This window comes from Piliocolobus tephrosceles, chromosome 17 (assembly GCF_002776525.5).
Source record: "Piliocolobus tephrosceles isolate RC106 chromosome 17, ASM277652v3, whole genome shotgun sequence".
Taxonomy (NCBI): domain Eukaryota; kingdom Metazoa; phylum Chordata; class Mammalia; order Primates; family Cercopithecidae; genus Piliocolobus; species Piliocolobus tephrosceles.
In genome coordinates, this window is record NC_045450.1 from 51,087,666 (window position 1) to 51,102,289 (window position 14,624).

Genomic DNA, 14,624 nt, shown 5'->3' on the forward strand with positions numbered 1-14,624 from the left:
AGGAGAGGACAGGGAAAGGAAGAGAGAAAGGAGAGGGTGGAAGGAAGGAAAAACGGAGGGAGAGAAAGGGGAGAAAATGAAGCAGGGATGGAGGAAAGCAGCCTCCTCTGAGGCTGAGATCAGAGGGATCTCAGCTGGGATCTGGCTGAGTCGGGCACCGAGTGCAGGGCCCCATGACTGAGAAGAGAAACCTGAAGGCCTGGGGCTGAGGGGCGACCACGCGGGCGGCAGGCGGTGCCACTTTGCAGAAGCGCAAACTGAGGCCAGAGGGGCGGCGGATCTCAGCCGGGTCCCCACGCTCGGCAGGAGACTGGGTGCTCCCCGCGGGGCCTGCGAGTGGGCCGCCCGGGCTGGGCTAGGGGTGGCCTCGCTGAACCACCAGCGCCGCGCAGGGTCCGGGTTCGCGGGGAGGCCGGCGGCGGCCGCGTGGCCACAGCACCCCCTGGCGGCTACGGGAGTCCTGCGCGCAGCGGCTGCGTCTCCGCGCCCTCCTGGAGCAGAAGGCTGCCTGCCCCCTGCGCGGCCCCGGCGTTCAGGCCTGGGCAAACGAGGTACCCCGTCTGTGTGTGTTTAAAAGGGGACGGCAGGATTCCCGCTGCTGTCACCCCACCGCCTAAAGAGGACAGACACTTATCTTCCCCTAAATGTGTAATTCTGAATTCCAGTGTGACCCCTCTCCTCATCGGACTTTAGTTCAAACTCAGGCAGCGGAGGGCGTGTCCTTCTTCAGTGTGAAATTTAGGATTCCAAAAGGACAGCCCCTGCCGCCTGCACTGCCCACCCTCATAACAGCTTACACCTCCCCATCCTGGCTGCCCCGAATCTAAGTACCTCCCAGGCCTTAGTCCTCACATCAGACCTATTATTATCCCCTCCTGGGCGAGGTAACTGAGACACAGAGAGAGATTAAGGAACTCGCCCAAAACCACACAGGTAGAGGGGAAGCTAGGATTTTAACCCAGGCAGCCTTGATTGCAAAAGAGAAAAGGGGAGAAAAGGAATGAGAGGGGACATAAAGAGGAAATTTTCTTCTAAGACAAGGCAGTGCTGGAGCGCGTCTGCCTCCATTTTGTGTGAAGGGTCTAGGAAGCCTTATTAGAAGTCCCCCAGCTCCTTTCCAGAGCCTGGCATCAGGATGACGCAGTGAGGTGGGGAGCCCCAGACTGGGCTCACACACAGGGAGCTGCCCAGGCCAAGGTTTGGGCAGCTGAATGGAAGGAGAGGAGTTCTGCCCACTCCACCCCATCCCATGCACCCAGGCCTCTCTATCCTCTGCTGGCCTGGGGATGAGTCCACCAGGGCAGAGGTAAGCAGGTTTTGGAGAAGAATGTGGCATGGAGCCTATGCCTTTCTAGGTGACTTCTCCAAGCCTCAGAAGATGCCCGTGGCACAGTGACTCACTGTGGCTTCAGATTCAGCTCTGGCCCTCCCTTCTCTCAAGCCCCACCCTTGGAAGAGATGCAAGGACAGAAACTTCACTGAACTCCTGATTTTTGTGCCTGGCCCCAAACACCAGAGGGCTGGGGTCTGCATTCCAGAGCCTTCCTCTTAACGGAGATCTGAAATCCCCAAGTTTTCCAGTCAAGCTGTTGTAAACCCATCCAGATCTCTACCCACCTCCTCCTGGTGGCCCGCAGGCTGCCAAGTTGAGCCCAGAGGCCCAGTTCAGTGGGCAGGCCACAGGGGAGGGAGGGGAACCAGAGCCAGGAGAGGGGCCTCTCTGAGGCTGAGCTCCCACACTCACCTGGAATCATCTTTGAGGTGGAAAGATTAACACAGGATTCAGTTTCCCCTTTGTGAATGAGTGGTGTGGACACCAGACAAAGATTCCTGTGTGCCGGTCAGGCCCTACAACCCCAGGACCAAGAGAGGGATGAATCTTGATAAAACCTTGGGATGGAGAAAGGCAGGAAGGGTGCCATTCGCACACACCCCGTCAGTCTGATTGTTCCCTGCCATTACCACTACCCTGGAGAAGGACGCCAAACAGCTGCTTATTAAAACACATGACCTGAGGCCGGGCTTGGTGGCTCACACGTCCAATCCATGACAGGCAGATTGCTTGAGGCCAGGAGTTCGAGACCAGCCCGGCCAACATGGCGAAACCTCATCTCTACTAAAAATACAAAAATTAGCCAGACGGGGTGGTGCATGCCTGTAGTCCCAGCTTTCTTGGAGGCTTAGGCATGAGAATTACTTCAATCCAGGAGGCGGAGGTTGCAGTGAGCCGACATGGTGCTACTGCGTTCCAGCCTGGGTGATAAAGCAAGACTCTGTCTCAAAAATAAAAATAAACATATTACCCGAACCACTGAACGTGTCAACATTCAGATGGACTCCCTCTTTCTTTGCAAATGGCTGGACCTGGTACAAGGCATGCTGGGAACTTGGATCTGTGGGGACGGGGGTCAGGGGAGCCCCTGATGCCTTCCTAGAACAGGCCATGCTCCTCCCGCCAGCCTCAGGCCTTTTGCATGTGTGGCTCGCTCTGCCTCGACTGCTCTCCCCCCACCTCTTTCACCCATGACACAATGAGTCTTTCTTCAGCAGCAAGAAAAATGGCTTCTTCTCCAGGAAGCTTTTCCCAAGCCTAGTGTAAAGCTCTAAGGCAGCAGGGGTCAGGTGGCTTATGTGGGGTTCCCAGAAGGCACAGCCTGTGATAAGACTGGGGCGCAGGTAGTTTACTTGGGAGAGGTTCCCAGGCAGCAGGAGTGAAGGATTGAGGGAGAATGGCATAGGGAGGAACAAGATCATAAAAAGTTGTGTTGCATCATCAATGCTGTGGGCAACAGAGGCGCAGTGCAGCTGGGACCTCCTGACAAGCAGCTTGAAGGCCCTAGAATCAGTCCCCTAAAGACCAAGAGCCTGGAGCATTCATCTACCGGCTCCCAGCCCTCATTGGCTGAGAGCTGCCCTAGGCAAGATTCATGCCCTGTATTGACTGTATTTTCTTATTTTCTGTATTCCTGATGCTCTGGCATTTGGGGCCTTGATCCTGGAGAGACTGCCCCTCCCAGAGCTAGCTAATTCCTAGGGATAGCAAAGGACTCCCCTGTGACTGCACCTTTGTTGTACAAAGCAATCATTCCAGAGCTCACACCCCCAAACGTCCAACTGCCAAGTCAATATTCCCCCTGCCCTAAATCACCACAGGGCCAGGAACCAGACAACTAGGAATGATCTTGAAAGCCCAGAGCCCTCCACAATTATTCACACTATCCATCCTAAGCTAACTCAGTCTACCTACCCTGCCTTGCCCACACCTTCCCAAGAAATCCTCAACAAAGGCTCTGAGCCTTGCTCTCCCCTCTCCCTCTTCTGCCTCCTGACCAACCCTGGCGCTTCCCACGTGTTCCAGGCAGCAGTATGCAGAACTCTAAGTGTCCAGATACTTAGTATAAACTTCTTTCTTTATGACAATCATTTCCCTGCCTGCATGTCTGACCATACTGATTAAAACAAATCCTGGGTACATTTTAACTCGTGCCTTCACACTGCGAGGCTTGCATGGGCTAAGAGGGTTCCCACAACGCTGAAGAAGACCCTGAGGCAGAAAACCAACAGGCGTCTGGCCCATACATGAAGTGGATACTGAAAGAGCAAGGCAAGCTCTCTGAGCTGTCAGGGAATCGGCCACCAGCCACTGTCGCTGGCACTGAAATCGGAGCCAGCCGAGGAATGTGATGAGCAGGATGCCAGAGGTGTCTGCTGCATCCCATGTGCTTATTTGCTTGTTTTTCTCACCATTGATCCCCCAGTGCCTAGCACAGTATTGGCATGGTGTGGGGACTTAGTCATTACCTGCTGAACTCATGAATTGAATTAGTGAGCGACTGAGTGAGTGAACCGTGTAAGCCCCAAAGGAGAATGACCAATAGTCCAATAGAAGACATCCAAAGGTTCCCAGCCAGTGAGGTCCAGTGTTCAAGTTTATCCCAGCAATAACCCAGCTAATAGCACCTTCCAGTCGCCAAGGTCCCAGGGCTGGTCAAAGCTAGGTCAGGTGGCAGAGCTGTCAGCCCAGCAAGGAAACTGAGGCAGCAAACTAAAGGAGTTCATGGGATGTTAAGCCTTCACTCCTGCAATGCCTTGCATTTAAACAAGACTCCTTCCAGGCCCCAGGGCAAGATCAGGTATGGGTGGGCGTAGTGAACACAAAGAAGCCCAGAGATTTACAATGGGCAGGACCAGGGTAACAAATCCAAACAGAAAAAAGAATCCATAAACCCCTTCTCCTAGGCTTCAGAAGGTTCCAGATTCATCTCCCTGAATGGCCACCACAGAGAAGTGCCACAAGAGTGCCACACCTAGGGTGCAAAGCACTGCCTATTATCCATCATAATCATAAATGTGTATATTGTCATAAACTTCCAGAAGATGGCAGTAAAGAGCCTCATGCTAAGAAAATCAGTACATTACAATAACTTTCCATATATGGAAGTGTCTTGAGAAAGGGAGAGGTTTTGCCTAATGTGTTTAAATATGCTGTGTGACCTGGTGAGCTGATTTATTTCCCCTTCCTCAGTGAGTTTTGCCCAGGCTCAGAAACCCCTCAGGCCCCTAGAGCATAAACCAAGGGAAAGCAAAAGTCAACAGACATACAGGCAAGGAAGCGGGGGCAGGTGGTAGGGCAAGGCTGGTTTCCTCTATGTCTCCCTAGTTGCATCTCCAGCCTCATTTGTGCAATAAATGCTTGCTGAACTCTGCTGAGCACATTGGGGGTGGGTGAGGGACACATAGACCAAGATGGAGTCCTTTTGCTCAGTGTCATGGGAAAAAGACTGATATGGTTTGGATCCATGTCCTTGCCCAAAGCTCACATCAAATTGTAATCCCCTGTGCTGGAGGCGGGCTCTGGTGGGAGGTGACCACATCATGGTGGTGGGTTTCTCATGAACGGTGTAGCACCACCCTCTTGGCGCAGTTCTCATGATAGTAAGTGAGTTCTCATGAGATCTGGTTGTTTAAGTGTGTGGCATCTCCCCCTTCACTGTCTCTCTCTCTTGCTCCTGCCCCTGCTATGTAGGACGCGTTCTCCCCCTTTGCCTTCTACCATGATTAGGAGCTTCCTGAGGCCTCCCCAAAAGCAGAAGCCACTATGCTTCCTGTAGAGTCTGCAGAACCATAAGCCAATTAAACATCTTTTCTTTGTAAATTACCCAGTCTCAGGTATTTTACCAACTTTGCTGTTAGGTAGACCTGGGTTCAAATCCAGCTTCTACTGCTCAGAACATAGAAAGTCACATACCCTCCCCAGCCCTCAGGCTCCTCATCTGCACGATGGGGATAACACCACCTGCTTTACAAGATGTAAAAAAGACCACATGAGTAAAGTGCCTTGTGCAGAGACTGAAACAAAGACAGAGCTGGAGTTGGAAAAGAATTGCTATTTCCTTCTTCCTCCCTTGATATCATTGGAAACTCCTTCTTTAGAGGTTACAATCCAGCTGCTGAAGCAGCACATATTTGGCTGACTTTTGACTAAAGGAAAACATTGCCATTATTTTGTGATGTCACAAAGTGGTAAAGGATTTGGTAAGAGATTCCTGGGCCCAGTGTAATGTGGCACAACCATGAGAAAACCTCCCATACCAGAACTACTCCCTCGAGTTGAAAACCAAACACTGACTTGTGCATCCAATGTTCTGGCTTGTCTGGGGGCTGCCTGAGAGACTGATTTCTGTCTTGCCTGACTCAGAGCACAGACAGCAATGGCAGCACAGAAGCCACTGAAAACAGGCAAGTTCCAAGGAACCTCACAGCTGCAGAGATTATGCAGTTCCACAGGAAGACAGCAGGAGGAGCAAGAGATAACAGACTAGGGGATTTGAGACAGTTAAAAAGGCATGCACAAGGCCAAAGAAGGCACATCCCAGAAAAGATTTGAGAAGTCCCAGAACCTTTTGCCAGGCTGATTGGTAAAAGTCTCCCCCTGCACAAGGCCAATCCATAAAGGCTGGGAGAGGTGGTTGTTTTTTCAAATGCCAAAATCTCAACAAAAAATCACAAGGCATACAAATAAATGGGTAAGCATGGCCCAATCAAATGAACAAAATAAAACTCCAGTAACCAACCCTAAAGAAATGCAAATTGCTGAACTTTCTGACAAATAATTCAGAACAACTGTGTTAAAGATGCTTAATGAGCTAAAAGAGAACACAGATAGACAACTAAGTGAAATCAGGAAAATGGTGGATGAGTCAAATGAGAATGTCAACAGAAAGAAACTAAAGGAAAGAAACAAATTCTAGAGCTAAAAAATACAATAGCTAAGTTGAAAAATTCACTACTATTTTCAAAGCAGACTTAGGCAGAAGAAAGAACTAGCAAATTTGAAGATAGTTCATTTGAATCAAGTCAGAGGAGCGCAAAGAAAAAAAATTAAGAAAACTGAAAAGGCCCTAAGGGACTTTTGGGACATCATCAAGCAGACCCATTTATACACTGTGTAAATCCTAGAAGTAGGAGAGAGAGGGGCAGAGACTGTATTTGAGGAAATGGCCAAAAACTTCCCAAATGAGAGGAGAGAAATGAAAATACAAGTCCAAGTTCAATGAATTCTAACTGGTATAAAATCAAAGAGGCCCAAACTGTGACACATTATAATCAAACTGTCAAAAGACAAAGAGAAAGCCTTGAAAACAATCAAGGTGCTTCATCACAGACAAAGGGCCTTCTAGAAGATTATCAGCAGGTTTCTCAGCAAAACCTTTTAGCCATAAGGCAGTGGAATGATGTACTCAGAGTGCTGAAAGAAAAAAGCTATCAATCAAGAATACTAAAACTGGAAAAACTATCCTTCAAAAATCAAAGACAGTTTTGTTTTGTTTTGCCTTTTCAAGATGGTGGATTAGAGGCTTTCAACGTGCTTCAAAAACTTGGAAATAGCAAAATACTACATAAAGATCAACTCGGTGAGCTTTAATTCAAGAAAAAAACTGGGAATCCACTGGAACCATGAAGGACACTCCAGATCCTGGGGACGAGAATGTGGACAAACAGCCCCTGTGATGGTGTCTCAATGATAAAAGTGAGTAAAGCCCCAGTGCATGGGTAGGGCAGAGAGCCTCCTTTTGTGATTCGCTTTTCCTCTGGGGAACACAGCAGTCCAAGCCAAGGGAAAGCGTTTTGTTTCTCCCAAGCCCTAGAGCCAACTCAGGGAGAGGCTTGGAGATACTGAGAGAGAAAGGCACCAGGAAAAGCTGCGGGTATTGTCCCAGACCTGGAACTGAGAGCAGGGTCCCATTTTTAATATGAGTGTATACAAAGTCAGTTACTCTTTGGCAACCTGGCAGTGTGGCTGCACAGGCATTTTAGTCTCAGGCCAGAGATTGGAGCACTTGCTCTGGACCAGGGTACAGGCCTCCATGGCCAGAACTGTGGAAAACACCTCAACAGTAAGCATTGGAATTGTACTTTTCCCCATTGCAGACCTGGGGAAGGAGGAGGGCTGCTACAACATGATTTCTTCTGGGTGATGAGAATTGCAGCCAGGGCCAGCTTGGCAACATGGAACCCGTCTGCATGTGTCACTTCTGGGTGCCCCAGCCTGCTCCGTGGGATCATGGTACAGCGGGGCCCTCTCTGCTCTACCTCCTGGTAGAGCTCCAGGCATTAAGAGCACCCACTTGCCTGGACTAGCAGCCTGAGCTGTCCCACCCTTCTTGGGAACGGACTGTGGTGCACTGGGACCCTCTCTTCTCCACACCCAGGCAGATCTCCAGGCGTTCAGAGCATCTGCTCCCACAGACTCAGCCTGAGTTACCCCATCCTTCCTGTGCAGAGATCCTGGTACAGGAGGCCCTCTCTGCTTCACGACCAGGCAGATCTCCAGACATTCAGACCACTCGTTCACCTGGCTCAGCAGCCCAAGTTGCCCCACCCTTCCTATGCAGAGACTGTGGTACAGCTTGACCCTCTATGCTCCAAACCCTGTCACATCTGCAAGCATTCAGAGCATCTGTTTATCTGGATTAGCAACCTGAGCTGCCCCACCCTTCTTGCACAAGGCCCTGTCCACTCCACACCCAGGCAGAATTCAGAGCACTCAGTCACATGGACCAGCAGCCTGAACTGCCCCACCCTTCCTGTGCAGAGACTGTGGTAGAGCAGGGCCTTCTCCCCTCCATGCCAAGGCAGATTTCCAGGCATCTGGGCACCCACTCTCCTGGATTAGAAGTGTAGGCTGTTCCCCTTCCCATACAGAGAATAGGGGCTGAGGAAGTTTCCCAGATGCATGTCTAGTCATACCTCGGGGTGCTTGGTGGGCACTCACTGGATTTTCCCTCAGCATTTGTGCTTATGCTTGCTACTTGGAGACCTGTAGATGGACCTGCCTGGTCTGGCACTCGTCATCTTGGCCCCAACCTCCAGGCCTGAGCAGGGAGCTCAGGCCATTGTGCACTCCATAAATCAACCCATTACCTAAGGCAACAGAGAGCTTCTCACAGTAAACAAGGATCAGATATATACCTAGCTGCACTGGCCACAGCTAGCTCTTACCCACAAGCTCCATCTACTGACTTCTAAGTCAAACCACACTGCCCAATACAAAACCTGCTAACAGAACTGCTTAAGGTTAGAGAAGCAAAGCCAAAAGACCCTACTCAACATTCTCTACAGTCACACACCCTAGGGAAGTGGAAAAGGGAAAACAAAAAATAAATTGTAAGGAAAGAAAGAAAAAAATTATATCCACATGAAAATAATTACAAAAATTAGAAGTGTCGATGCCTTCAGATGAGAAGGAGCCAGTACTAGAATTCTGGCACTATAAAAAAATCTGAATGTAGTGACGCCACCATCACACTAGCTCTCCAGCAATGGTTCCTAACCAAAATGGAAACTCAGAAATGACAGATAAAGAATTTAAAGCATGGATTGCAAGGAAGCTCGATGAGATCCAAGACAGGGTTGAAAATCAACACAAATAACTTCTAGAACAATCCAGGAAATGAAGGAAGATTTAAACAGTTTAAAAAGAAATCAGAGGTTCTAGAATTGAAAAACTCATGTAAAGAATTTGAAAATACAATTGAAAACTTTATCAATAGAATTGACCAAGCAGAAGAAAGAATTTCAGAGCGTGAAGACCAGTCTTTTGAACTAACCCAGCCAGACAAAAATAAGGAAAACAGAATGTCAAAAGTCATTGAGAACTATAAAATTATGTAAAGCCATCAAATCTATAAATTACTGGCATTCCTGAGAGAGAAGGAGAAAAAGTAAACAATCTGGAAAACTCATCTCAGGGAATAACTAAAGAAAATTTCCCTAGTCTTGCTAGAGAGGTGGATATCCAGATACAAGAAATCCAAAGAACACATGTGAGATATTATACAAAGCAAACATCACCCAGGCATATACCACTAGGCTGTCCAAGGTCAAGGCTAAATAAAAAATCTTAAAGGCAACTAAGGAAAAAGATCAGATCACATACAAAGGGAACCCCATCAGGCTAACAGCAGACTTTTCAGCAGAAACCTTACACGCCAGGAGAGATTGGGGGCCTGTTTTAAGTATTCTTAAACAAAAGAAATTTCAACCAAGAATTTCATATCCTGCCAAACTTAGCCTCACAAGTGAAGGATAAATAAAATCCTTTGCAGACAAGAAGTGCTAAGGTAATTCATTACCATTAGACCAGCCTTACAAGAGATCCTTAAGGGAGTTCTAAACACGGAAATGAAATGTTTTTGTGCTACCACAAAAACACACTTAAGTATACACCCCCACAGACCCTACAAAGCAACCACACAATAGAAACTACAAAGCAACCAACTAACAACTCACAATAGGATCAAAACTTCACATATCAATATTAACCTTGAATGTAAATGGTTTAAATGCCTCCACTTAAAAGGCACAGAGTGGAAAGTTGGATTTTAAAAAAAAGACCCATCTGTCTACTGTCTTCAAGAGACCCACCTCACATGTAATGACACCTATAGGTTCAAAGTAAAGGATCAGAGAAAGATCTATCATACAAATAAGGGGCATTGCATGTTGATAAAGGGTTCAGTTCAACCAGAAGACTTAACTATCCTAAATATACACACACCCAACAGTGCAGCACTCAGATTCATTAAAAAAAAAAAAAAAAAAAAAATTACTGCTAGACCTACAAAAAGACTTAAATGGGCACACAATAATAGTGAGAAATTTCAACAGCCTATTGACCATGTTAGACAGACCACTGAGGCAGAAAACTAACAAAGAAATTCAGGACTTAAATTTGACACTTGACCAACTGTACTTAATAGACATCTAAAGAATACTCCACCCATCAACCACATAATGGACATTCTTCTCTTCTGCACATGGAAAATACTGTAAGATCAACCACTGTAAGACTGTACGATGTCCCAAGATTGAATCAGGAAGAAATTGAAACCCTGAACAGACCAATATCAAGGTCCAAAGTTCAACCCGTAATGATAATTTTTTAAACTTACCAACTGAAATAAGTCCTGAACCAGATGTATTCACAGCCAAATTCTGCCAGATATAAAAAGAAGACTTGATATCAATGTTACTGAAACTATCCCAAAAAATCAAGGAGGAGGGACTCCTCCCTAACTCATTCTCCAAAGCCAGCATCACCCTGATATCAAAACCTGGCAAAGACACAATGGAGAAAGAAAACTATAGGCAAATATCCCTGATGAAGATAGATGCAAAAATCCCCAACAAAATACTAACAAATCAAATCCAGCAGCACATCAAAAAGTTTACTCACCACAATCAACTAGGCTTTATTCCTGGGATTCATATAGTGCGTACATATATTACATATATTGCATCCAAGGAATAAAGCCTTTGAATCAGCCTTTGAACCAACCTTTGAACCAACAGTTGGTTCAACGTATTCAAATCAATAAATGTGGTTCACGACATAAACAAAATTAAAAATGAAAACCATATGATCATCTCAATAGATGTGGAAAAAAAGCTTTCAATAAAATCCCTAGTTTGCTGCCTAGTTTGTTGATAAAAACCTTCAACAAACTAGGTATCAAAGGAACATACCTCAAAATAGTAAAAGCCATCTACGAACAACAAACATACTGAACAGGCAAAAGCTGGAAACATTTCACTTGAGAACAGGAACAAGATAACGATGCCCACTCTCACTATTCCTGTTCAACATAGTACTGGAAAGCCTAGCTAGAGCAATCAGGCAGGAGAAAAAAAATAAAAGGCATCCAAATAGGAAAAGAAGAAGTCAAATTATTTATCCTTGCTGATGATATGATTCTGTATATAGAAAACTCTAAAGACTCTGCTGACAGTCTCCTAGAACTGATCAACAACTTCAGTAAATTTCAGAATAGGAAATCAATACATAAAAATAAGTAGCATTTCTATACACTAATAACATTCAAACTGAGAGTGAAATCAAGAATACAGTTCCATTTACAATAGCCATACAAAAAAAAAAAAAAAATACCTAGAAATACATCGAACCAAGGAGGTGAAAGATCCCTACAAGGAGAACTATCAAACACTGCTGAAAGAAATCACAGATGACACAAACAAATGGGAAAACATTCCAGGCTCATGGAGTGGAAGAAATAATATTATTAAAATGGCCATACTGCCCAAAGCAATCTACAGATTCAATGCTATTCCTGTCAAATTACTAACGCCATTTCTCACAGAATTAGAAAAACTATTGTAAAATTCGCATGGAACCAAAAAGGAGCCCGAGTAGCCAAAGCAATCCTAAGCAGAAAGAACAAAGCCAGAGGCATCAGATTACCTGACTTCAAACTATACCATAAGGCTACAGTAACCAAAACCACATGGTACTGGTATAAAAACAGACACATAGACCAATGGACCAGAATAAAGAACCCAGAAATAAAGCCACACACCTACAGCCATCTGATCTTTGACAAAAGCGATAAAAAATAAGCAATGGAGAAAGGACTCACTGTTCAATAAATAGTGCTAGGATAGCTGACTAGCCACATACAGAAAAATGAAACTGGATCCCTGCCTTTCACCATATACAAAAATTAGCTCAAAATGGATTAAAGATTTGAATGTAAGACCTCAAACTATAAGACTCCTAGAAGAAAATCTAGGAAATGCCATTCTGGACATCAGCCTTGGGAAAGAATTTATGAATAAGCCTTCGAAAGCAATTGGAACAAAAACAAAAATTGACAAGTGAGACCTAACCAAACTAAAGAGCTTCTGCACAGCAAAAGAAACTATTTACAGAGGAAATAGACAGCCTACAGAATGGGAGACAATATTCATAAGCTACGCATCTGACAAAGGTCTAATTTGCAGAATCTATAAGGAACTTAAAAAATTCAATAAGCAAAAAACAAATAACCCCATTAGAAAGTAGGCAAAGGACATGAACAGACACTTCTCAAGAGAAAACATACAAGCAGCAAACAAACGTAAGAAAAATTGCTCAACGTCACTGACAAATGCTCATCATCTCTTATGATTATCAGAGAAATGCAAATCAAAACCATAATAAGATACTATCTCACACCCATCAGAATGGCTATTATTAAAGATATGATCATGTCAAGGCTGCAGATAAAAGGGGACACTTTATAAAATGTTAGTGGGAATAGAAATTAGTTCAGCCACTGTGGAAAGCAGTTTGGAGATTTCTCAAAGAATTTAAAACAGATCTACCATTTGATCCAGCAACCCCAATACTGAATGTACATCCAAAGGAAAACAAATATTTCTACCGAAAAGACACATGCACTTACATGCTTATTGCAGCACTATTCACAATAGAAACAACATGGAATCAACCTAGGTGCACACCTTTCACCATATACAAAAATTAACTCAAAATGGATTAAAGATTTGAATGTAAGACCTCAAACTATAATAGTGGATTAGATAATCCTTTAGATATCTAATGGTGGATTAGATAAAGAAAATGGGGTACACACTAACGAACTTACTCGTAACCAAATGCCACCTGTTCCTCAAAAACCTATTGAAATAAAAAATTAATTAAAAAATTTTTTAAAAAGAAAATACGATACATATATACCATAGAATACCATATAGCCATTAAAAGGAACAAAATCATGTCCTTTCCAGAAATACAGATGCAGCTGGAGGATCTTATTCTAAGTGAATTAACACAGGAACAGAAAACCAAATACTGCGTGTTCTCACTTACAAGTTGGAGCTAAGCACTAGGTACACATGGCCATAAAGATGAGAACAGTAGATACTGGGGGCTACTAGAGCAGGGAGGGAGGGTGTGGGGCAAGGGCTGAAAAACTACCTGTTGGGTACTATGCTCACCACCTGGGTGACAGAATCAGTCATACCCCAAACCTCAGCATCATGAAATATACCCATGTCACAAACCTGCACATGTACCCCCTGAATCTAAAATAAAAATTGAAATTACAAAAAAAGAGAAATTAAGACTGTCCCAGATAAACAAAAACTGGGGGCATTCATCACCATTAGACCTGTCCTGGGAGAAAGGCTAAAGGGAGTTCCTCAACTTGAAAGAAAGGACACCAGACAGCAGCATGAAGCCATATGAAATATAAAGACATCCCATGTTAGTGGATTGAAAGACTCAGTATTATTATGTCAAAACTACCCAAAGTGATTTAAAGACTCAACACCATCCTTATCAAAATCTCAATGGCATTTTAAAGAATATAAAATTCATGTGGACTCTCAAGAACCCTGGATAGCCAAAATAATCTTGGGGAAAAAAAAACAAAAAAAGAATAAAGTTGGAGATCTCACACTTCCTGACTTCAAAACTTATTAGAGAGCTAATAAGTAATCAAAACAGCGTGGTACTGGCATAAAGACAGATGTATAGACTAATGGAACAGAATAAAGAGATAAGAAATAACCCCTCACATATATGGTTAAATGATCTTTGTTAAGGGTACCAAGACCACTCAAAGGGGCAGTCTCTTCAACAAATGGTGTTGGGTAAACTGGATATCCACATGCAAAAGAATAAAATTGGAGTTTTAATATTATGGACTGAATTGTGCCCACCCCCTCAAATTCATATGTTAAGGCCCTAATTCCAAATATGAGTATGTCTGGAGATAGGGCCTTGTATTAGTCTGTTTTCACCCTGCTGATAAAGACATACCCAAGACTGGGCAGTTTATAAAGAAAAAGAGGTTTAATGGACTCACAGTTCCACTTGGCTGGGGAGGCCTCACAATCATGGAGGAAGGCGAAAGGTGAAAGACACATCTTACATGGCAGCAAACTAGAGAGAATGAGAGCCAGATGAAAAGGGAAACTCCTTGTAAGCCCATCAGATCTCGTGAGATTTATTCACTACCATGAGAAGAATATGGGGGGAACCACCCCCATGATTCAATTATCGCCCACCGGGTCCCTCTCACAACATGTTGGGATTATGGGAGCTACAGTTCAAGATGAGATTTGGGTGGGGACACAACCAAACCATATCAGGCCTCTAAAGAAGTAAATAAGGTTAAATTAGGGCATTAGTCTAATAGGACTGGTGTCCTTATAAGAAGAGGAAAAGACAATAGGATGTCCCCCCACCTCAATCTCTCTCTGCGTCTCTCTCTCTCTCTCTCTCTCTCCCCCCACCCCATGCAGACAGAGAAAATGCCATG